General features: G+C 42.1%; 1 protein-coding gene across 2 annotated transcripts in view; it reads left to right on the top strand.

The window, feature by feature from the left end:
- The first annotated feature begins 17,758 nt into the window (after positions 1–17,758).
- Positions 17,759–22,591, top strand: part of PIK3R5 (phosphoinositide-3-kinase regulatory subunit 5) — a 77,030-nt gene continuing 72,197 nt past the window's right edge. For both annotated transcript variants that reach the window (XM_075994173.1, XM_075994172.1), the window contains exon 1: positions 17,759–17,897. The gene's annotated coding sequence lies outside the window, so the exon portion shown is untranslated. The remainder of the gene's footprint in view (positions 17,898–22,591) is intronic.

The following is a 22,591-nucleotide window of genomic DNA, read 5'->3' as shown; positions in this document are numbered from 1 at the left end:
AGTGTATGTCTTTTGCCCATTTTATATTTCGATGTTTTCTTTAACTTATTGATTTATTTGTATCTTATGTGTTCTGGATGTTCAATGTCAGTAATATAGGTTGCAAATGTGTTCTTCAAGTTTGAGGCTTGTCTTTTCACTTTTTTAATTACTAGAAAATTGAATTAATAGGATTTATTTTAAGATGGTTTGAATCATTTTTTGTTTGTAAGGCTAGTCAAGTGAAGCAGTGGGAGTGGAGAAGGAACAAAGACATCTGTAACTGGTTGTGATCAATGAGTTGTAAACACCACTGCACTTGGACCAGCCAGTTTAAACAACGTAATCTTATTTTATGATGAAGACTTTTGTGTCTTATTCAAGAAATCCTAAATCCTTCTTTAATTCATAGTCATATTTTCCTTTATTTTAAAGTTGTTTTTTTTTTATATTTAAGTGTTTAATCCATCTGAGAAACTTCTACTTTCAAGTAGAATATACTAAGCAGTGGCAAGTTTCTGTTGCAATAGCTAGAAACAAATGGATAAATGACAATAATCATATTTTTAAACACATCAAAGGTCTGGGAAAGCAAAGAGATTTAGATTAAAATTTCAGAAAAGGAAGGATGCTTCCTCGGTGAGTCAAGATCAACAGCCTCTTTGGTCTAAAGGACATTTCCTGAAGCTAAGCACAGAGTGAGGATCAGAGTTGCCGTAGGGAAAAGCTTCCAACAGATAGAGAGAAAAGAGCTTTTAATGGCTGCATGGGCTGGTACGATGGACTGGAATCTAGAGGATTCCCAAGCTGAAGTCTGATTTTCCCCATGAGTCAGGTGCTGAGTGCTGGGGTGGCTTGGAGGCTGGAAAACTGGGTTGGAAAGGTAGCATGAAATGGCCTGCAGTCTTGTAGTGCTTAGAAGTGAAACTCCTTCTAGACAGCGGGGCATGCAACAAACACACAGTAGCTCTTGCCATGAAGACATTTGAAAGCAGAGGTGGACTGAGTGTAACTAAAACTGTGACCCATCCCAGAACTAGCTCATTCCTGATTGGACTGAGGTGATCAACCCTTCACTCTATGCACCTCACAGAGGAAAGTACAAACCCTCACTGGGAAAAAATAATACTGACTTCAGTCTCCATGGTTCTTCCATAAACATTGTCTGGAATATAATAAAAAAATAATGTGACATGTATAGAGGCAGGAAAATGTGATCAATAATCAAGAGGAAAAAACAGACCACAGTAGCAGACTTGCAGGTGATCCAGATGTTGGAGCAAACAAACAAGGACTTTAAAATGACTAGTGTAAGTATGTTAAATAAAACTGAGAAAAAGACAGAAAAAAATGAAGAGATGGAAGATTTTAATGGAGAACTGGATCTGAAAAAGAATCAAGTGTCCATTCTAGAACTAAAAGTTATATATGAAATTAAAAACTCGTGGATTTAACAGCAGAAGACAGGACTGATAAACTCAAATACAGATCAACAGAAAATATGCAAACTGTAGCACAGAAGAGGAAAAGATCAGAAAAGAAGTAAAATAGTCTGTATTCTCAGATTATCTTTGTAGAAATCTCAAAGAATCTATAAAAGCCTATTAATACTAATAAGCATGTTTAGCAATGTTTCAGGATACAAGGTCAACATGCAAAAAACAATTGTATCTCTATAAAGTAGCAACAAATAATTGCAAGTTGAAATTAAAAACAATACCTTTTACAATGGCATCAAAAAGTATGAAATACCTAGCAATAAACATGATAAAAATATTAAGGACCTATACACTGAAAACTGTAAAACATTGCTAAGAGAAATTAAAGAAGATCTAAATAATTGGAGAGATATACTACGTTCATGGATCATAAGACTCACTACTTGTAAGATATTAGTTCTGGTCAAATTGATTTATAGATTCAATTGGAATCTCAGTAAGCATTATTTTTGGTAGAAATTGACAAGTTGATTCTAAAATTTTCATGAAAATGCAAAGGATATAGAATAGCCAAACAACTTTAAAAAACAACAGCAAAGTTGTTGGATTTACATTACCTGATTTCAAGACCTATTATAGCTACAGTAATCAAGACAGAATGGTATTAGCATGAAGATATACAAATAGATCAATGAAGCAGAATAGAGAGTCAAGAAACAGATCCACACATAAAAGGTCAACTGATTTTTGACAAAGAGGCAATTGTTCTGGAACAATTGTATATTCATATGTAAAACAAACAACATCAACAAAACAAAACTTGGATCCATACCTCACAAAAATAACTCAAATGGGTCATAGACCTAAATTTAAAACCTAAAAGTATAAAACTTCTAGAAAAAAGGGTAAAAATCTTTGTGATTTTATGTTAAGCAAAGATTTCTTAGGTATGACACCAAAAGCACAATCTTATAAAATAAAAAATTAATAATTTGGACTTCTTTAAAATGAAAAATTTCTACTTTGAAAGAAAGACACTAATAGGAAAATAAAAATTTATAAAGGGGAGAACATAATCACATATTTGGTAAAGGAATTATATGTAGAATTTATTTAAAAAAAACTCTCAAAACTCAATAATATGAAAAGAAACATACACTCCCACATTGGAAAAATATATGAACAGACATTTGACTAAAGAAGATATACCAGATGGCAAATAAGTACCTGAACAAATATTCAAAACCATTAGTCATTGAGGAAATGCAAAGTAAATCCACATTAGAAATGACTACATACACATTAAAATGGATAAAAAAATTTTTTTAAAAGACAATACCAAATGCTAGCAAGGATGTGGAAGAATTGGAACTCATACCTATTGGTGGGAATGTAAAACAATAATACAATCAATTTGGAAAGCAGTTTGGCAGTTTCTTAAAACATTAAACATACTTCTACCATATGATCCGGCTATTTTACTTCTGGGTGTTTGCCCAAAAGAGAATCAAATATGTGTTCATGCAATGATTTGTGCATGGATGTTCATAGTAGGCTTACTTGTAATAGCCAAAACCCAAAAAAACCTAAATGTCCATCAAAGGTAAATGGATAAATTATGGTAAATCTATATAATGGAACATTATTTACTAATAAAAAGGGACAGACTTTTGACACATTGCAGAGCATAGATGAATCTCAAAACAATCACAGTGAGTAAAATAATCCAGACAAAAAAGAGGACATACTATATGATTCCATTTAGTTAAAATTCTAGAAAATGGAAGCTAATCTATAGTAACAGAACACAGATCAGTTGCCTAGAGGCAGAGAATGGATGGGAGAAAGGAACTAAAAAAGGCCAGAAGGGAACTTTGGGGAGTGATAGATATATTCATTATTTTGAATATGGTGATATATTTTCATGGGTCTATACATATGGCAAAACTTCTCAAATTATGCTGTTTATATAAGTGCACTTTATTGTGTATACTTTCCTGTGAGACATGTTTTTCTTTAGCTCTTTGAACATATTGATAAAGGCAGATTTAAAGTCTTTTTTTTTTTTTTTTTTTAGCAAACAGGGTCTTGTTCTGTCGTCCAAGCTGGAGTGCAGTGGTACAATCACAGCTCACTGCAGCCTCCAACTCCTTGGCTGAAGTGATCCTCCTGCCTCAGCCTCCTGCATACCTGGGACTACAGGCATGTGCCACCATGCCCCATCAGTTTTCTTATTTTTTGTAGAGATAGGGTCTCACTATGTTGCCCAGGTTGGTCTTGAACTCCTGGCCTTAAGTGATCCTCCTGCCTCAGCCTCCCAAAGTGCTGGGATTACAGGTGTAAGCCATCGCACCTAGCCCAGATTTAGCCTTTTTTCTAGTAAGTCCAATATCTTCCTCAGGGACAATTTGTATTTACTGTTCTATTTCCTAGGTGTGTGAGCATACTGTTTCTTTGAGTGTTTCATAATTTGTAATTGAAAACAGGACGTTTTAGATCTGGAAATCACCCCCTTCCCAGCGTTTGTTGTTGTTACTGTTTGTTGCTGCCGCTACTGTTTGTTTAGTGACTCTACTGAGCTAATTCCATGAAGTCTGTATTATTTGTTGTGTGTGATCAAGGAAGTCTCTGCACCTTTAGTTTAGCCCTCGGCTAATGATTAGCTAGAACTTTCCTTAAATGCCTTAAACCTATAGACCTCCCACCCTTTGCCAGGGGACTGTGTGTGTGTGTCTAGAAACACAACCTTATGCTCTAGTAGTTTACAACTCTGCCTTAACTTTCACTTCTGCTGCAGCAAAGCCTCAGGGTCAGCCACGGGTAAAAGATTAGGGCCTGGTCATGTCCTTCTTGGGCATGCGCACAGCCCTGCACATGTGCATGGCCTTCCAGATCTCCAGGACTACGTAAGAGCTTTCCGAAGCCCCCACGGACAGCTCGTTCCCCAGATTTTCCTTTGAAGTTTTGTGCTGGCTTCTCATCTGCCCCAGTGGGTACCTCTGGGTTGTTCAGCAATTGCTGTTGACGGTTTCAACAAATGCCCTGGGAGTAGAGCACCAACCAGCAGCTAACAAAAGATATATTTTAAAAAATTACAACAGCAACATAAGCTGTAAGAGTAAGTATCAAACATGTGCAAGACAATATACAGAATATCATAAAACTTCACTGAAAAGCATTTAAGACAAATAAATGAGTCGGTTCAAATAAACACAAGATCTGTGAATGGGGCTTTTCCAGGGAGCTGCCAGTCCAGTCAAATAGTGACAGTTCTCTGGGGATGGGGTGTTTTGGGGTGCCCCAAACACATGTGCCTGCTCCAGTGGCTGCAAGTCTGCTGCTGTTCACGGCTGCCACGATTCTGAGGATTTCAAATCAACCTCAGCACTGGCAAGAGGGAGGTGGGAACAGGGGGAATTTAAAATGCTGTAAAACTTGCCGTTCTCACTGAGAGTCAGTGTTTTTCGTGAATAAATGATCCTCCAGATTGTCACAAGCCTTTGGTTAATTTTCAGGGTTCTGAAAAAAGAAAAGGTTAGCTTTGATTTTTTTTTTTTTTTTTTGCCAGTGTTCTTGTTGCTTTTAGGAGGAACAAGATTTTGGAGGTCTTCACTCTGCCGCTTTGGAAGTGCTTCTCCAGGATTAGCTCAGTTTGGAGAGAGTTAATATTTTATAATACTTTTAATCCATGAAAATGGACTATCTTGCCAATTATCTAGGTCTTAAATGTTTTACTGTGAAGTTTTATGATATTCTATATATTGTCTTGTGTATGCTTTATATTTACTCTTATAGCTTATGTTGTTGTAATTTAAAAAATATTTTAAATATTTTAAATTTTAATTTAATATTTAAAATATTTAAAAATATTTTCAGTTTTTAAAAATTTTTGTTAGTTGCTGGTATATAGAAACAGAATCTATTTTTGTACAATGATTCCATAGCCAGACACCTTTTTAACTTCTGTTCTTATTTCTAACAATATCTCTATCTATAGTTTTCTGAATAGATAAGTATGTAATCTATGAATAATAAGCACTTTTGTCTTCTTTTACAATGCCTTGTAGACAATGTATTGTTGTTGTTATCTTAATGTTCTGGCTGGGATCTCTGATATGATGGTGAATAGAAGTGGTAATATTGCATATCCTTGTCCTGTAACATTCTTTTTTTTGAATCCATGTTTTTATTCCAGATTCATTGCTCTTGGAAACACCACACAGCTCTTTACCTGCTTTTTCAAATACAGCTTTATTGAAATAAAATTCACATCCCAGATAATTCATCCATTTAAAGTGTACAGTTCAATGGTTTTTAGTATATTCAGACTTGTGCAACCATCACCACAATCAACATCTTCAACACCTGGAAGAAACTCCATGCCCATTAGTAGTCACTTTGCATTTCTCTCCAACCACCCCACCCCTAAGCAACCACCAATTGACATTCTGTCTTTATGGATTTTTCTACTCCAAACATTTCATATAAATGGAACCACACAATATACGACTGCTTTATTTCACTTTGAATAAAGTTTTCAAAGTTCATCTATGTTTTAGCTTGTGCCTGATTTTAAAGAGGATGCTTCCAATATTTCCTTATTAAAATTATTTTATTATAGGTATGGTAGATACTCTATTTAAGGTTAAGGAAGTTCTATTTCTAGTTTTCTAAGAGCTTTTTTCCCCATGTAAATTGAAAATTTTATTAAACACTTTTGCAGCATTCAATCAGATAATTACATGATGTTTTCTTTCCCACTTTACACTGTTAATGTTATGAATGACATCATAGAATTTTCTACTGTCAAATTACCCTTGCATTCCTGGGATAAACCCAAGTGGTCATAAAGTGTAATCATTTTTGGATTACTAATATCTTTACATCTAGGTTCACAAATAACACTGGCCTATAATTTTCCTCTCTTTTCCTATCTTTATGTAGTTTGGATACTGAGGTTATAGTGCACTTATAAAATGCATTGGGAACAATTCCTTCTTCTTCAATTGTCTGAAAGAGTTTATACATGGTTAGAATGATCTGTTTCTTGGAAGTTTGCTAGAACTCACTTGTAAAATGACCTTGGCCCTGGATTTTCTTTGTGAAAACATTTTAAATTCAATTCCTTTAATTTTTTAATAACTCACATAGGCATTCTATTTCCTCTTGAGTTGGTTTTCTTATTTTTTCTAAGAAAAAAAATTCCCATTTCGATTACGTTTTAAAATGTATTCGTATAAAGTTGTTCACAGTATTAGATTATTATTTTTATAATCTCCACTGCATCTATAGTTATGTCTTCTTTTTCATCCCTAATATTATTTACTCATGCTTTCTATTTCTTACCTATCTTGCCAGATATGTGTTTGTGTTTGCAAATAACCATATTTTGGTCTTATTAGTTCTATCTGTTGAATATTTATTATTTTATCATTTTTTGGCTCTTATTTTTATGATCTCTATTTTGGGGAGGTGAGGACTTATTCTGTTGTCTTTTTCTAACATTTGATATTAGACATTTCGTTTATTAATTTTCTGCCTTTCTTCTTTTCTCAGATTCGCATTTCAGAGGCCACACATTTCCTTTTATTAATATGCATAGGTTTTAGGGCATCCCACAGTTTTGATATGTAATATTTTCATTGTGATTCAATTTGAAGTATTAATTAATTAATTAATTAATTAGAGGCTGGATCTTGCTATGTTGCCCAGGCTGGAGTGCAGTGGCTATTCACAGGCATGATCATAGTTCACTGCAGCCTCAAACTCCTGGGCTCAAGTGATCCTCCTGTCTCAGCCTCGGCATAGCTGAAGCCACTGTGTCTGGCTTCAGTTCTAAGTATTTTAAAAATGTTTTCCATTGTGATCCTTTTTTTCTTTTAGCCAGGGTCTATTGAGAAGTGTCCGGTAATATGACAATTTGAAATATTTTTGTTATGGGACTGTGGTCAGAGAATGTGCTCTGCGTGACATCAATTCTTTGAAATTTGTTAAGACTTGCTTTGTGGTCTTGCACATGACTCGTTTCAGTAATGGTTCCATGTGTGCTTGAGAAGAATATGTTTTTTTTTCAAATATTGCGTGCAGGGTTCTATATATGATCATCAAATCCAGTTTAATTGTTTTTGATCAAATCTATAACTTTACCACAATTTTCTTTTACACTTGATCTTAGCCAAATGGCCGAGAAGTGATACATATTTTATCTTTTTTTTTTTTTTTTTTTTTTTGAGACAGAGTCTCACTTTGTTGTCCAGGCTAGAGTGAGTGCCGTGGCATCAGCCTAGCTCACAGCAACCTCAAACTCCTGGGCTTGAGTGATCCTTCTGCCTCAGCCTCCCGAGTAGCTGGGACTACAGGCATGCGCCACCATGCCCGGCTAATTTTTTATATATATATATCAGTTGGCCAATTAATTTCTTTCTATTTATAGTAGAGACGGGGTCTCGCTCTTGCTCAGGCTGGTTTTGAACTCCTGACCTTGAGCAATCCGCCCGCCTCGGCCTCCCAAGAGCTAGGTTTACAGGCGTGAGCCACAGCGCCCGGCCATATTTTATCTTTTGAAGTGTTAATAATTCAGAGAGACTTGTCAAAATCTCCTGCAGTGTTGGTGAATTTCTCAGTTTCTCCACGTAGTTCTATTAAGCATTGCTTTATATTTTTTTTATATAAAGTCACCCGTAATTACTATTGTATACATTAACCATATTTTGAAACTAATTACCTATTTTTTCTTTTTTATTTTGAGACAGAGTCTTACTCTGTTGCCTGGGCTAGAGTGATGCGGTGTCAGCCTAGCTCACAGCCTAGCTCACAGCAGCCATCCTCCTGCCTCCGCCTCCCGGGTAGCTGGGACTACAGGCATGTGCCACCATGCCCAGCTAACTTTTTATATATATTTTTAGTTGTCCAGCTAATTTATTTCTATTTTTAGTAGAGATGGGGTCTTGCTCTTGCTCAGGCTGGACTCAAACTCCTGAGCTCAAACAATCCACCTGCCTCGGCCTCCCAGAGTGCTAGGATTACAGGCATGAGCCACTGCACCCAGCCTAATTACCTATTTTTAAACAATACTGTTGCTTATAATTTCACTGCTTATAATAATAAGCAAAATAGTGATTAAAATTCTTGTGCATACAAGACATATTTATTTTTTTTATTCAGGTTAAATTCCTAGCAGGGCAATTACTGTGTTAAAAAGTACATGTATTCTAATATGTTTCCACACATGTTACCCAGTTTACACTTCCAAGTAACAATTTGAGGATTCTGAGCCTCCAAAATGCTTGAAAACTCTTAATAATTTAATTTCTTTTATCTTTGCTGAATTGTCAGGTGGAAGTCTGACATCTCATTGTCTTAATTTACATTTTTCCTTACAAAGTTAAACATTTTTCTTACACTTACTGGCTTTTTGTATATCTTTGGTGAATTGTCTACTTATCTGTTCAGACCACTTTTATTTGGGGTATGTATTTTTTTTTTTTTTTTTTTTTTTTTTTTTTTTTTTTTGAGACAGAGTCTCACTTTTGTTGCCCAGGCTAGAGTGAGTGCCATGGCGTCAGCCTAGCTCACAGCAACCTCAAACTCCTGGGCTCAAACGATCCTCCTGCCTCAGCCTCCCAAGTAGCTGGGACTACAGGCATGTGCCACCATGCCCGGCTATTTTTTTGTATATATATTTTTAGTTGGTCAATTAATTTCTTTCTATTTTTAGTAGAGACGGGGTCTCGCTCAGGATGGTTTCGAACTCCCAACCTCGAGCAATCCGCCCGCCTCGGCCTCCCAGAGTGCTAGGATTACAGGCGTGAGCCACCGCGCCCGGCCTGGGGTATGTATTTTTAATGTAAAAAATATATTTTATATTAAAAATAGTATTCTTTGTTATTTATTGCAAACATTTTGCCCTGGCAAGCCATTGCCTTTTACTTTAATGTTTATGGTGTTTTTTCACACACAGAAATGTTTTGACTTTTATATATACAAATCAATCTTTTCCTTCATAATATCTGATTTTGGTGTCATGCTTTAAAAGGCCAACTACAATTTCAACATAATATACACACTTCCTTTTTTTCTTCCAGACTTCTCATTTTAATTTAATTTTTATATGTGGATCTTTAATCAATTAGGAATTTTTGTAGTATAAGATTTGAGGTAGAAACCATACTTATTTTTTTTCTCCCAATGGATAGTTAGTTGTCCTAGCCCATTTATTGAATAATTGATCCTAGCTTCTTTAACATATATTAAATTTATTCAGATACTTGTGTTTGGTTCTGACAGATCAATTGAGTCCCATTGACCTGTTACTCTTTCTACATCAGAGCTTTAATTCTGTGGCTTTATAGAACATCTTCATATCTCAGATGACAACTCCTCCCTCATTACTAAACCTTTGAAAAAGTTTCTTGGCTATTCTCACACATTTTTCATGATGAAAAACAAAATCATTTTCTCAATCTCCTTCCTTGCCCCATCCCCAAAAGCCTCATTTGGCCTTCGATTGATACTATATTATATTTATAAACGCAAAGGGGGAAAAATGGATATCTTCTATAATATCATTTTCCAAACCAGTAATATGAAATGTCTTTTCACTTATGCAAGGCTTCTTTTGTATCCCATAATAAAATGTATAAATTTTTAATAATAGTGTTATTGAGATATAATTTACATGCCATATAATTCACCCATTTAAAGTACAAAAGCCAGTGATTTTTAGTATATTCATTTGGGCAACCATTACCATAGTTAATGTTTGAATATTTTTATCTCTCCCAAAATGAATCCCATACCCATTAGCATCTGCTCCCCATTTTCCTCCAACTACCCCTGCCCTAGGCAACTACCAGTCTACTTTGTCTCTATGGAGTTGCTGACTCTGAACATTTCACATTAATGGAATGATATAATATGTGGTCCTTTGTAATTGGCTTCTTTCCCATAGCATGTTTTCAAGGTTCATTCACATTGTACTGTGTATCAGTACTTCATTTCTCTTTATGGGCAAATAATATTCCACTGTGTGAATATATTAATACTACATTTCATTTGTCCATTCATCCACTGATGGATATTTGTGTTGTTTCCACCTTTTGGTTTTTATGAATAATGCTGCTATGAACATTCATGTACAAGTTTTTGTGTGGACGTATGTTTTCATTTCTCTTGGATATGTACATAGGAGTAGACATGCTGGGTCATATGGTAACTGTCCATTTAACCTTTTGAGGAACTGCCTGACTGTTTTCCAAAGCTGCTGTACCATTTTCCAGCTTTGGTATTTCATTGTGGTTTTGATTTGCATTTCTCTGGTGATGTTGCACATTTCTCACGTGCTTCTTGGCTATTTGTATATCTTCTTTGGAGAAATGTCTATTCAGATCCTTAGCCTATTTTTAAATTTGGTATTTGTCTTTTTATTATTGAGTTGTAGTAGTTCTTGGTCTATTTTAGATTCAAATTCCTCACCTTACATTTGATTTGCAGAAATTTTCTCCCATTCTGTGGGTTATCTTGTCAGTTTCTTGACAGTGTCCTTGAAGCACAAAAGTTTTTACTTTTGATGATGCCCACTTTATTTTTCTTCTTTTGTTACTTGTGCTTTTGATGTTATATCTAAGCAACCATTGCCTAATCCAAGATCCCAAAGATTTACACCTACATTTTCTTCTATGAGTTTTATAGTTTTAGCTCTTACATTTAGGTCTTTGATCCATTCTGAGTTAACTTTTGTATGTGGTATATGCTAGGAGCACAATTTCACAATTTTGCATATGGATATCCAGTTGTCTCAGCACGATATGTTGAAAAGACATTTTTTCCCCCACTTTGAATTGTCTTGGCACCCTGGTCAAAAATTATTTGACTGTAAATGTGAGGGTTTATTTCTGGACTCTCAGTTTTATTCCCCTGATGTATATGTTCATTCTTATGGCAAGACAACACCATCGTGATTACTGTATCATTGTGGTCAGTCTTAAAATCAGGAAGTATAAGTCCTCCAACTTTGTTCTTCTTTTTAAGATTGTTTTGGCTAGTCTCGGTCCCCTGAGTTTCCTATTCCTAGCCATTTTTGTTGCTGGGGTGAATGAGCTCTATTTTGTGTTATATTTTCTATTTGATCATTGCTAGGATATGGAAAATGATTAAATTTCATATATTTATTTTTGTGTCCAGCTACTTTACTGAACTCTCTTATTAGTTCTAAACATTTCTCAGTCCATTAGCTAGGATTTCCCAGATAGACAATCGTATCCTTTGAAAATAATGATAAACTTGACTTTTGCTTCCCAAATTTATGCCTCTTATTTTTCTTCTCTTATTTTGCTTTGAATTTCAGAATAGTGTTGAAACTATTCAGTCATGAGCACCCTTGTTTTGCTCCCTGTTGTCATAGGAATGCTTTTGTTATTAAGAACTATATCTGTCCTTCATTTCAAGTCATCATTAGGTACCGTATTGTCTGTTGGATTGAGATAGATATCATTTATCATGTTGACAAAGTGTCCTTTTATTCCTAGTCACAAAGAGTTTTCATCAGGGGGCATCTAATCAGGATAATTAGACAGTTTTTCTCCTGTGTCCTATTCATGTGATGAACAACATTAATAAACTTTTCCATTGATCCCTCTTTGTATAAATGAATTTTCTCCCAGCCAGTGGGAACAAATTAGCTCACATTAACAGAAATAACTCAGGTTTCACTGGTACATGCCCCCACCCATATAATATAGAACAGATGTCACAAACTGAAAGCCAGTAGGTCATGTCTAGTTTGGTCGGCAAGGGATTTTAGAATACTGTTTTGAATTAGTTGCCAGCATTTAAAAATCCAGAGATTTCAGATTAGAATTCTAATTTCTGATTTATCTTTAAAAATCATAAGATCTGGCCATACCGCCCCACATTTGCACATGGCCACAGTGGGCTGGAGCTAGTCCCTGAAGTGGCAGTGGGGGCCTTAGAGGTTTCCCATTTACCTCTTTAGCATCCTCTCCATACCCTATTGTCACCGTACCTATTGTCACCATACCCTATTGTTTACTAGATGTCAGGGTCAAAGATCATTTGCCAGTTTTTGTATTTGTGCAATCGTTTTTTCTTATGATGAAATCAGGTGAAAGTGAAATATTTCATGTAATCATATTTAGCAAATGTGGAAAAAATAAAAGAGGCCAAGAGGGCCATGGGCTTCAAGATAAATGGGGACAAGCATATGTCTTGGTGGAAGTGAAGAATATTCCTATATGTTTAATAGGCAAAGTGCGTCTGTTGAAAAAATAAGATGTAAGATGCCACCAGAAGTGAAATTCATAGGACTATGGAAAAGCTGCATGGGGAAAGAAAACCTTATTGCACCAGGAAAAAAAAAAAAGGAGTGAAATTTCAACAGGGTTGATTTCAGGAGGACGGAGTATAAACAATGCATTATGAAATGTCATAACATGTTAAGTGAACTCCATCCCACCAGTTCTGCCCCTGCGTTTGACCTGTCTGGCCCTTGGGGACATTTGAGTTTCTGATCCCTGCTCCAGATACTCCAGTGTCCTTCAAAGCCTCCCCAATTATCCCTAGGAGTCCCCAGGGTGGTCTCCCAGTGGTGACTCTGCCAGGGTCAGTCTCCCTGTGCTCCCCAGGGTGCAAGGCTCTGGGATTTCAAAGCAATGCTTTTTCCACAAGTCTACCAGGGGCCAGAGCCGTGGTATGTTCCTCCCCACCCTCTGACTCAGTGGCTCAACCCCAATAAAAAAGGTCTTTTTGCTTCTCCCTGAAGCTCTTTCCCCATAAGGTTCAGATGCCAACCTGACCCTAAGCCTCTTCTATGTCGATATTCAGGAGCGTCCATGGGAGGCCACTCCCCTTCTTGCACCCCACGGCCCATGCACCAACCCTCCTTTCAGGCCCCTTGACTTTTAGCCAGATCAATGCACACAGTGGACACTTGCGGGTGACCAGTCCAGTTGAGGCCTCGAATATGTCCACATCCCTTTGGGCTTATCTAGGATAGTGGCATTCCTTGAACACACCCTACTTTGTCATGGCACATCACTGTTTTAAGTAAAGGCTGGTTACAACTTGCACTTATTTTATTTCAGATTTTATATCTCTATCACAGAGAAGAATGAGTCTTATAGTTTTCTTTTTAAGTATTAGTATTGGGTTAAAATGAAATAAGAATTTTTTCAGAAGTTTGTAAGGTTGGCAACTTTTAATTTTTGCCTTAAGTTTTTATTTTGAAATAATTTTGGATTTACAAGAAACTCGCAAACGTAGAATCACCATAAACCTTTTACATAGCTTCCCCAAATATTAGCATCATATATAACAAAGCATGGCTATTGAAATCAGAAAATTAATACTGATACAATACTATTAACCAATCTACAGACTTTATTCAAATTTTGCCAATAGTCTCATTAACTGTCCTTTTCCTGACCCAGGATCAAATCCAGAATCCCTCATTACATTATGTAACTATCATGTGACCATCTATAGCAGACCCTCAGTCTTTGTTTCCCAACCTTGACACTATGGAAGCTTTTGTGGAATGTCCCTCTGTTTGGGTTAGACTTTTCCCATGTTTTATGTACTGAGATATAATTTACAAAGAACATGCAACTTTTTAAGCGAATATCTCACTTTTTAATACGTATACACCACATAACCACCATCCAGACAAACATACCTACCACCCCCGGGAAAGCTCGCTCATGCCCTGTTTCCAGTTAAACTGTTCTCCTCCCTCAAGACACCCACCATTCTGACTCCTAATCTCCCTAGACTAGTTTGCTGATTCCTAAACTTCACATAAATGGAATCATGCAGTATATTCTCTTTTGTGTCTGGCTGCTTTTACTCAACATGGTGTTTGTGAAATTCAACCATGCTGATACATGCATCAGAAATTTATTCCTTTGCATTGCTGAGTAGCATTCCATTGTATGAACATCCTATGATATTTTTAATGTATTATACTAATAAAGTTGTTGTGCCATTGTACACTCCTACAAGCAATATATGAAGTGTTCCAGTTGCTCTACATCCTTGTCAGCACTTGCTGTTTTTGGTTTTAATTTTAGCTATTCTAATGGCTGTAAAGAGGTAGCTCCTAACTTTCCAATGACTAAACATTTGAGCAGTTTTTCAAGTGTTTAATAGCTATTCGTATAACTCCCAGTTAAACTGCTCCTCTCCCCCATGATACCCACCATTCTGACTCCTAATCGCCATAGACTAGTGTGCTGGTTCTTGAACTTCATATAAATGGAAGTGTCCAAGTCTTTTGCCCATTTAAAAATTGCATTGCTTGTCTTTGTTACTTTTGAGTTGTAGGAGTTCTTTACATATTCTGGATATAAGTTACTTGTATACTTGTATAAGTTACTTCTGGATATAAGTTACTTGGATATAAGTGACACCAGTTTCTGGTGAAGTGAAAGTGGATAGATAGTAAAGATGAAAGTGGATAGATAGTAAAGATGTCAACTGAGATAGGTGAGAGAAGGAGTTTGGGAGAAAGATGTGGAGTGCATTTTAGGGCATAGGGTGATTAAGGTGCCTTTGGATTGATGGTCTGGGTACAGACGTGCAGAAAGTGCTTGGAATTAGACATCTGGAGCTCAAGTCTGGGCTGGAGATTTGGGAGGGATCAGTGTGCCGGGAATGGATGAGACTGCCCAGGGAGCAGCCTTATCTAAAACCTCAAGCATTGCAAGGTTTAAGGGATGAGGAAGAAAGTGAAGCCAGAAAAAGTAAACAGAAACACTGGTCAGAAGTGGAGGAGGAGAAGCCAAGGGGGGAATTTTCAAGAAGGGGTGGCGTCAAATGCTGTAGTGAGGTAAGAAAATGAAACCATTGGAGTTGGCATTTGGGATTTCCCTGGTGACTTTTTTTCAGAGAATTGAATAAATGCAAGATGAGGAAGTGGGGACAGGGGTAGACTCCTCTTTGAAAACATTAGGCAGTGAAAGGAAGTAGAGCAATTACAAATAGGCATATATCTTAAAAACAAAGCAACAAAAGAGCTGTACAAAGTGGCACACAATCAAATGCCTAATGAGTGACAGAAGCACCTTCCAGAGTCTTTCCAAGCCACCCTGGGGAGGTGGAAAGTAAAAGAGGATGGGTAGGTGTCAGGTGCTGATCAGATGGCCCGTGGCCCACCCTCTAGGGGCAGGGAGACACAACCCAGTGTCAGAGGGGGAATAATATACAAGCTTAACATCTGGGTCACAGCTGCTGGTGGAGAAGAGAATGCCCACCACTGAGAGGATGCAGAATGGGAACAAGTTGGCTTTGTGGGATGCCCAGCTCCCTGGGAGTGAGCTCTAACAAGCTACTCTGTTGGAGCTTTCCTCCATCTTCAGTTTCAGGAACACCAAGGATATGGAAGAAGTCAAGCATCGCATAACTTCTCTGGAAGGTTCTTTGCCTTTCAAAGTGATCTCCCAGGCCGGGCACGGTGGCTCACGCCTGTAATCCTAGCACTCTGAGAGGCCCAGGCAGAAGGATCCCTTGAGCTCAGGAGTTCGAGACCAGCCTGAGCAAGAGTGAGACCCCGTCTCTACCAAAAAGAAAAAAATCAGCTGGGCATTGTGGAACACGCCTATAGAACACGCCTCCCAGCTACTTGGGAGGCTGAGGCAGGAGGATCTCTTGAGCCCACGAGTTGGAGGTTGCAGTGAGCTATTAATCAATGACATCACTGTACTCTATTTAGGGCAACAGAGTGAGACTCTGTTCTCAGGAAAAAAGAAAAGAATCTGAACAACCGTCCTCATAAATATATTATTAAAATTATAATTAAAAAAAAATTTTTTTAAAGTGCTCTCCAAATCCAGTGTTTTGACATGGCATGTACTGTGTCTTTCTTACTACTTAATTCCTAATCCAGAGCAGTTCTACCCCTTCCTCTCTGCCCTGACCACCTCTGGGCTGTCTCCATCTTCCCTCTTCTCTTCTTCTCCAAATGCCTGTATTTCTGTGGTGGCAGCAGTAGGGACTGGGAAGGCAGAAATCCTTGCCCACCCTTATCCAGCTGTGCCGTCTCTGTGAAAGGGTGGTGGTGGGGGCAGGTGGTGGGCGAGGAGTGGGAAAGGCACTTCCTTGATGGGTCGAGTTCCTGCCCGTCTCTAACGATGGCTTCAGCCAGTCCTCCGTGTTCGCCCAAGGGTACTTTCTGTTTCTACCCATTTGGGGAAGTTGCATTTTCTTGGTATTTAGGGAGTCAGGAAAAGAAAAGCCATTGGTGTTCACATCTCTCAAAGCCTCAGGTAGGGCTGCGGCTTTTGTCCAACAATAACGTATGACCTTGTGGCTGAGTCTGCACGCCTCTGACAGATAGATGTTGTGACACAGAGTCCCATTCATAGTGGAAGTGGAAATGTCAGCTTTGCCCTTTGTTAACCCTCAACTAAAGTACTAACTGAGCAAGTAGCCAACCTTCTCGTCCCTATTTTGTAAATGGGGAAACTGAGGCACGGGGAAGTGCAGTGATTTGTGGGATTGCCTGAGGAGTCCTTCCAACTCTTGGTATAATGACATCTGCTATGTTGTCTGCGGGGAGAAAGGGCCAGGCAAGAAGAGGGCTTGACCCTGGAGACGGGAACCCCACCGCACCCCAGGGGCTGGGACTAGGCAGAAGTGACATAGTCCCTGAAGTGACGGCGACCCTGGAGCTGGCGAGGGAAGGTGGGAAGTCGGACCAAAGGCTGGAAGGAAGAGCAGTGCTGAAAGTCGGGACTGGTGTTTCTGGGAAGGTTCCTGCAGAAGGTCGGGGGTCAAGGTGCCCGTCCTCACAGCAGGGGTGCAGGCATCTTAAGGGTTAAGAGCACCCAGAGAAAATAGAAGTAAGAGGAGGAAGTGGGGCGCTGGGTCGCAGAGAGAAGGAAGCAGCTCGCCGGAGCTTCCTCTTTCTCCTCTTTCCCCGAAGCCCCCACCCCAAGCCTCTCTCCCCGCGCCGCCCACCTCTCCGGAGGGGCCCAAGCCGCGCTCCCGCCCGCTTGGCAGGGCCTCACCTTCCTCCTGGGGGGTCGCAGGTGCTCGGCGCTGGCGTCCCTCTGGCCACCGCCATGCATCGGCCACGGCCTGCTCCTTCCGAGGGCAGGCGCGCTCAGGGCCGGTGGAGGTCGTGGGGTGGGGAAGCCGGACACGTCTCAGACGCTCGGCGGGCTCCTGAGCGTGACCCCTAGGGCGCCTGGGCCAGTCCGCACCTGGCTGACGCGGCCCGGCCACCAGGTGGCGGGAGAGGCCGGCGAGACGGCCAGCCCCGCCCCGGCCCCGCCCCGGCCCCTCCCCTCTAGCCCCGCCCCCTGCCCGCCCCGGCCCCGCCCCCGCCCGCCCCCCGCGGAGCGGAGCCGGGTTAGACACCCGGTCTTGCGCGCGGCTGCAGCTGGCGCGCGATGGTCCCGACCGCCACCCGGACTGCAGGGAGCCGCCGCTAGAGAGGGGCTCGGCGCCCGGCGGGGACCGCAGGTGTGTGGCTGGGCGTCCGCGACGGATGCGGGGGGCGCGTGTGGGAGCTCCGGGAGAGCCGGAGCGGGCAGGGCCGTCCGGGAGCGGTGGGCTCGGAGCAGCCGCTGCGGCGAGCGGGCTGGACAGGTCCTGCTGTCCTCCTGCATGGGCCACCGCGGGGGCGCGGGCCTGCGAACCCCGCAACAGATAATCCCGGAGACCGAAGGGGCGTCCCGGGGACCGTGCATCGTTATCTAGGTAGCCACGGCTGGACGCCTCTGTGCAGCCGAGTGTGTCCGCAGCCAGCCTCCTGCCTCCGTCACAGGCCGCCTGTGTCGTGGGGTCAGGGACGCTGCCCCCCTCCGGCTGGGAGCTCTCTCGGTGAGCGTCGTCATCCGGGGGCCTTGGCCATCAGGACCTGGAAGTCCTGGAAATGCCCACCTTAGCCCGCCCGTCGAGCCTCAGCATGCCCCTCTAGTTAGGGTGCTGGGCCCCCAAACGGTGGCTGCGGTTCCAGAGAACTGCTCGCTTTCTGCTGTCAGAGGATCCGTGTTGACACGCCGGGTGTCCCCGCGGGACGCAGTGCGTGCGTGTGTGGGCCCGCGCGTGCCTGCATGCCGCCCCGTCCTAGGCCCGGGGTAAATACTCAAGAAGTTCAGGTCAGTAGGAGGAAGGAGATTGTTCGGAGGGAAAAGGAAGGCGAGATGAAAGCAGCAGGATGTGGTATAAAGTGAGTTAACCAGCCCCGGAGCAGAAAGGAGAGGGGGGTTTAGGCAAAATGAGGGCTCAAAGTAAGTCAAGTCTGCCTGGAAGGTCCCTTCTGGATTGCTGTCTTCTCACCCAGCTTGCCTTCCTCCTGCCCTCAAGGCCACCTGTAAGGCACTGGTTCCTGGAGGTCTCCTGGAGTGTTCTTCAGGCTCTGGCCGCACAACACAGCTTTCCAGGGGTGGGGACTGGAATCTGTATTTTGCAAAAATTTTAATGAGCTCCTTGAGCAACGATGCTGAACCATTGCTAGGGAACCATGTGTGATGTGGAAAAGAGACCTGAGTTCCAGCCACGCCCTTCAGCATCTTTACTGCTCCACTCCCAGCCTCAGTCTCCTAATCTGTAAAATGGGCACTCATAGTGACCCGCAGGGCTGTGTGGATAATTAAATGAAGCAAGTGTGATGAGAGCAGCTGCACATGGGAGGGGCTCCATGCATGTTTGTAGAACGAAGGCTTGTGTGCTTCCTCAGTGTGGCCTTGGTGATGTGGGTCTTCACCTAGGGGCTCATGGAAGACAAAGGAGACGGTTGTGGATGGTCAAGCTCTCTCTTCCTGCTTCAGGGCACCCTCCCCTGCTTTTTGAAGCCCAAATAGCCAGGACCGTGAGGCAGGAAGGCTCAGGGTCTTTGTGTGCTGGGCATCATTGCGGTTTTAAGAACACCCCTCCTCTTATCTCGAGTTTAGGGGAGGAATGGTTGATTATCTTCCCTCCCAGCTGCAGTGGAAGCAGAACACCTCTGCCTCCCGTTTCCCTTCCCTCCCTCCCATGCACTGCTTTTTGTTTCTTCCAAGAATAGTAGGGTGGAAGCTAATGGGGGTACTGGGCGACAAGGGTCTTTGGGGTTGATGATGGCATGAGGATGAGAAGGCAGGGGGTGCAGGCTGCCCCCAACTGCCAGGGCAGTCATTGGTCATAGGCCTGCTGGCTCAGGAATGGCAGTGGAGGGGAGCCAGTAGCCTTCGCGCCCGGGCAGCCTAGAGTTCGGAAGGCGCAGCCTGTGTTCCACAGCGCACTCAGGCTGCGCTGACTTGGCCTTCAGTCCAAGGGGGCTCACCCCAAGGGGCTGAGCTGGCTGGCCCTGTAGGAGCCCTGTGAACCAGAACACCTGTTTGGCTTCAGCTGGTGGGCTTGAAAGCTTGAATCAATATTTTTAAGAGAGGAAACTTCTAGAGGGGCAAGATACAATGATTATCAGCAGGTTAAGGGAGAGGCGTTTAGTTTGATTTTTGCGTCTGTGGCATAGATGGGGAGACAAAGGAAAGACTACTTCTGCCTTCTGCCAGAAAGGAAGATGATACGCTCCCTTAGCTAACACATATTACGTATTGGGATATTTCATCAATTTGAAGATATATATATATTTTTTTTCACATTTTAGCAACTCTGAAATCAAGGTGACTCTTACTGTTGATGGGATCTTATGATTTTAATAGGCAGCAATATTTGTTCCATAGTGGCACACAAAACAATGCCTCTTGCAGTCGATGCATCTTAGATTCTATTAAATACAATATATATTACACAGATTTGGGTGTGCTTCAGACACACACAGGTACACATAGAATTATGTCATTCTCATAATTTGCATACATTAATTTTTCGAGTAGCTCTACTTTCTAAGCACCAAAACTTTTCACTGTATCTAGTTTTAAAGGATATCTTTGAAAAATATGTTGTTTACCTTTATAAATATGTTGTTTACCTTTATAAATATTAAATCATAATATTATTAAATGTTTAATAATATTAATAATTTCTTGAAAATTAATGATTTAATGATTTCTTAAAAATTGTATCATATGGTTCTAGCCTGCTCTTCTCTTTTGTACCGTGGGACTGTCTCCTCAGCACACATTTGTGGTCCCTTGTTTTTCATACTTCTTTCTGCCCCTTTCCCTTTGGCTATGATCTCATGGTGTTGGGCGTGGTGCTAAGTACATCATATCCTTGAATCTTCACAGCTACACTCTGAGGTGGCTACAGCTAATTGCACCCATTGTACAGATAAGGAAACTGAGAGCCAAGCCCACGCAACTAGCAAATGCCAGAGCTGGGCTGACTCTGGCGTGTGTTTTTGATCAGAGATGACCACGCCCGAGTGGTAGCCTGTGTGTTCCTGTGGGTGCCAAGTGCATGCTGTGTAGGGCATGACTTTGGGGCCATCCAGGTGTTTTTGTTTATTTGCTTGCTTGATTCTCAACTAGCAGCTGGTTCTGGACATTTGAGGTTATCAGTTATGTGACTTCTGGATAAGCCAGTCATCGCTATAGGCAGGTACACCCAGGAGAATGGTGGTGGCCGATGAATGGGAAGAAGTGGGTGACTTTTGTGGCACAGAGCAGATACTGGGTCCTTCTTGAGTCTTCTAAGTCTACCAGCCGGGGTGCTAGACTTTGGGCCTCGGAGTCTGGCTTCAGTGGGAGACTCCGGCCTCTGGCCTCCAGCCTCTCCTGCTGCCAGGGTGAGGTCCGGTGAGATATCTGAGCACGTTGCTTTTCAGCTGAGAAGCCTGCAGAGCTGCATTGCCCTCCGGAGAAGGCCCCGAGCCCTTGCCACAGCTAGCAAGGCCTCCCACCACCCGGCCCAGGTCCGCCCCTCCTGCTGTCTCTCCTGGAGCTCGGGCAGACCTCTGTGCCTTTACGTGTGCTGTTCCTGGTCCCCGATTGCCCTTCCCCTCTTCTTGCCTGGTGAGCTGCCCATTCCTCCTTCGGTGTCCGCCTCAAGCCTTGTGTTCTGAATCCATCCCTACTGCCCTCCTCACCCCACGGCACTGACCCCTCCCTCTGTCCTCATCGGGATTTCTGTGTGCTCCTGCCACAGCCCCGGACAGACGCCCTGGCCTACAGGTCTGACCAGTGACTGCCACCTTGGCCTACAGGTCTGACCAGTGACGTGGCCTAGCGATGGCCTGCTCACCGCAGTCACCTGATGCTCAGCATGGCATCGTGCTGTCACCAGGAAACTCACTGGGATCTCATAGGCAAGAAGTTCACACCTAGCAAGGAGGGTGGGGGACTGGGGCTGGGGGCAGAAGGGAGTGGCATGCTTTTCATTTCCGTGTCCTCCAGTGTTGCTGTTGTTGACTTAGGCAAATGAGCTAGTGTGGTTTCCTCGTGGGGGCAGGGCTGAGGTGTGAGGGCTGAAGGTGCTTTCTAGGATCCTGCCCTACTTGGAGCCGAGGGCCTTGTTTCCGCCTGGCTCCTCCGCGCCTGGCCACGTGAACTTGGCTCGGTCTCCGTGTGCCTGTCTGGGTGCGGTTTCCCCGTCTGTGAGATGAAAGTGCAGCACTCGATGCCTCCTGCAGCCTCTCCCTAACCTGTACTATTCAGCTCACTCGCTCAACGCTTTTGCATGTGCTCGGCTCCGAGGACGCGATGCAGGACAGATGGCATTCGTGCGCTCATGGAACTCAGAGCCAGGTGCGCAGGACACGCACCTCGCGCATTGTTTAATTGCAATCGTGAGAATTACGGGATGCAGGGAGATTATGGAAAGGGAGCCTAATATAGTTTGAGAACTAAGGAAAGCCTTCCCTGAAGAAGCCATACTTGAGTGAGACTTGAGAGCTATGCAATAAAACAACGGTGATGATGATAATAATACCTATCATTTGGTAAACGCTTGCTAAAGTCTCATTGGGTGCATTTTCTCAGGCATTCTTTTCAGCAACTCTGTGGGGTCTGTGGGCTTCCTCTCCTGTGAGCAGGAGAACAACACTGCTGGACAGGTGACAAGTCCCCAGCTCCGCCGTGTCTGCCATAGACCAGGGATGCATTCCCCTACTCCTCTGCCTCTCCCCATACGCCAAAGTCCAATTTATGGGCACTAAGGACATAAATGCTATTGTGGGGTCGCTTTTCCTTTCCACTGCCCATTGCCTGCCCCTTCTGCACGTGCATGTCTCCATCAACAGCTAGGGGAGGGCAGTCCACAGCAAACTCCAC

The sequence above is a fragment of the Microcebus murinus genome, chromosome 18, assembly GCF_040939455.1.
Source record: "Microcebus murinus isolate Inina chromosome 18, M.murinus_Inina_mat1.0, whole genome shotgun sequence".
NCBI lineage: Eukaryota > Metazoa > Chordata > Mammalia > Primates > Cheirogaleidae > Microcebus > Microcebus murinus.
Note: the sequence above shows the minus strand (reverse complement) of the source record. Positions and strands in the feature narration are given on the sequence as shown.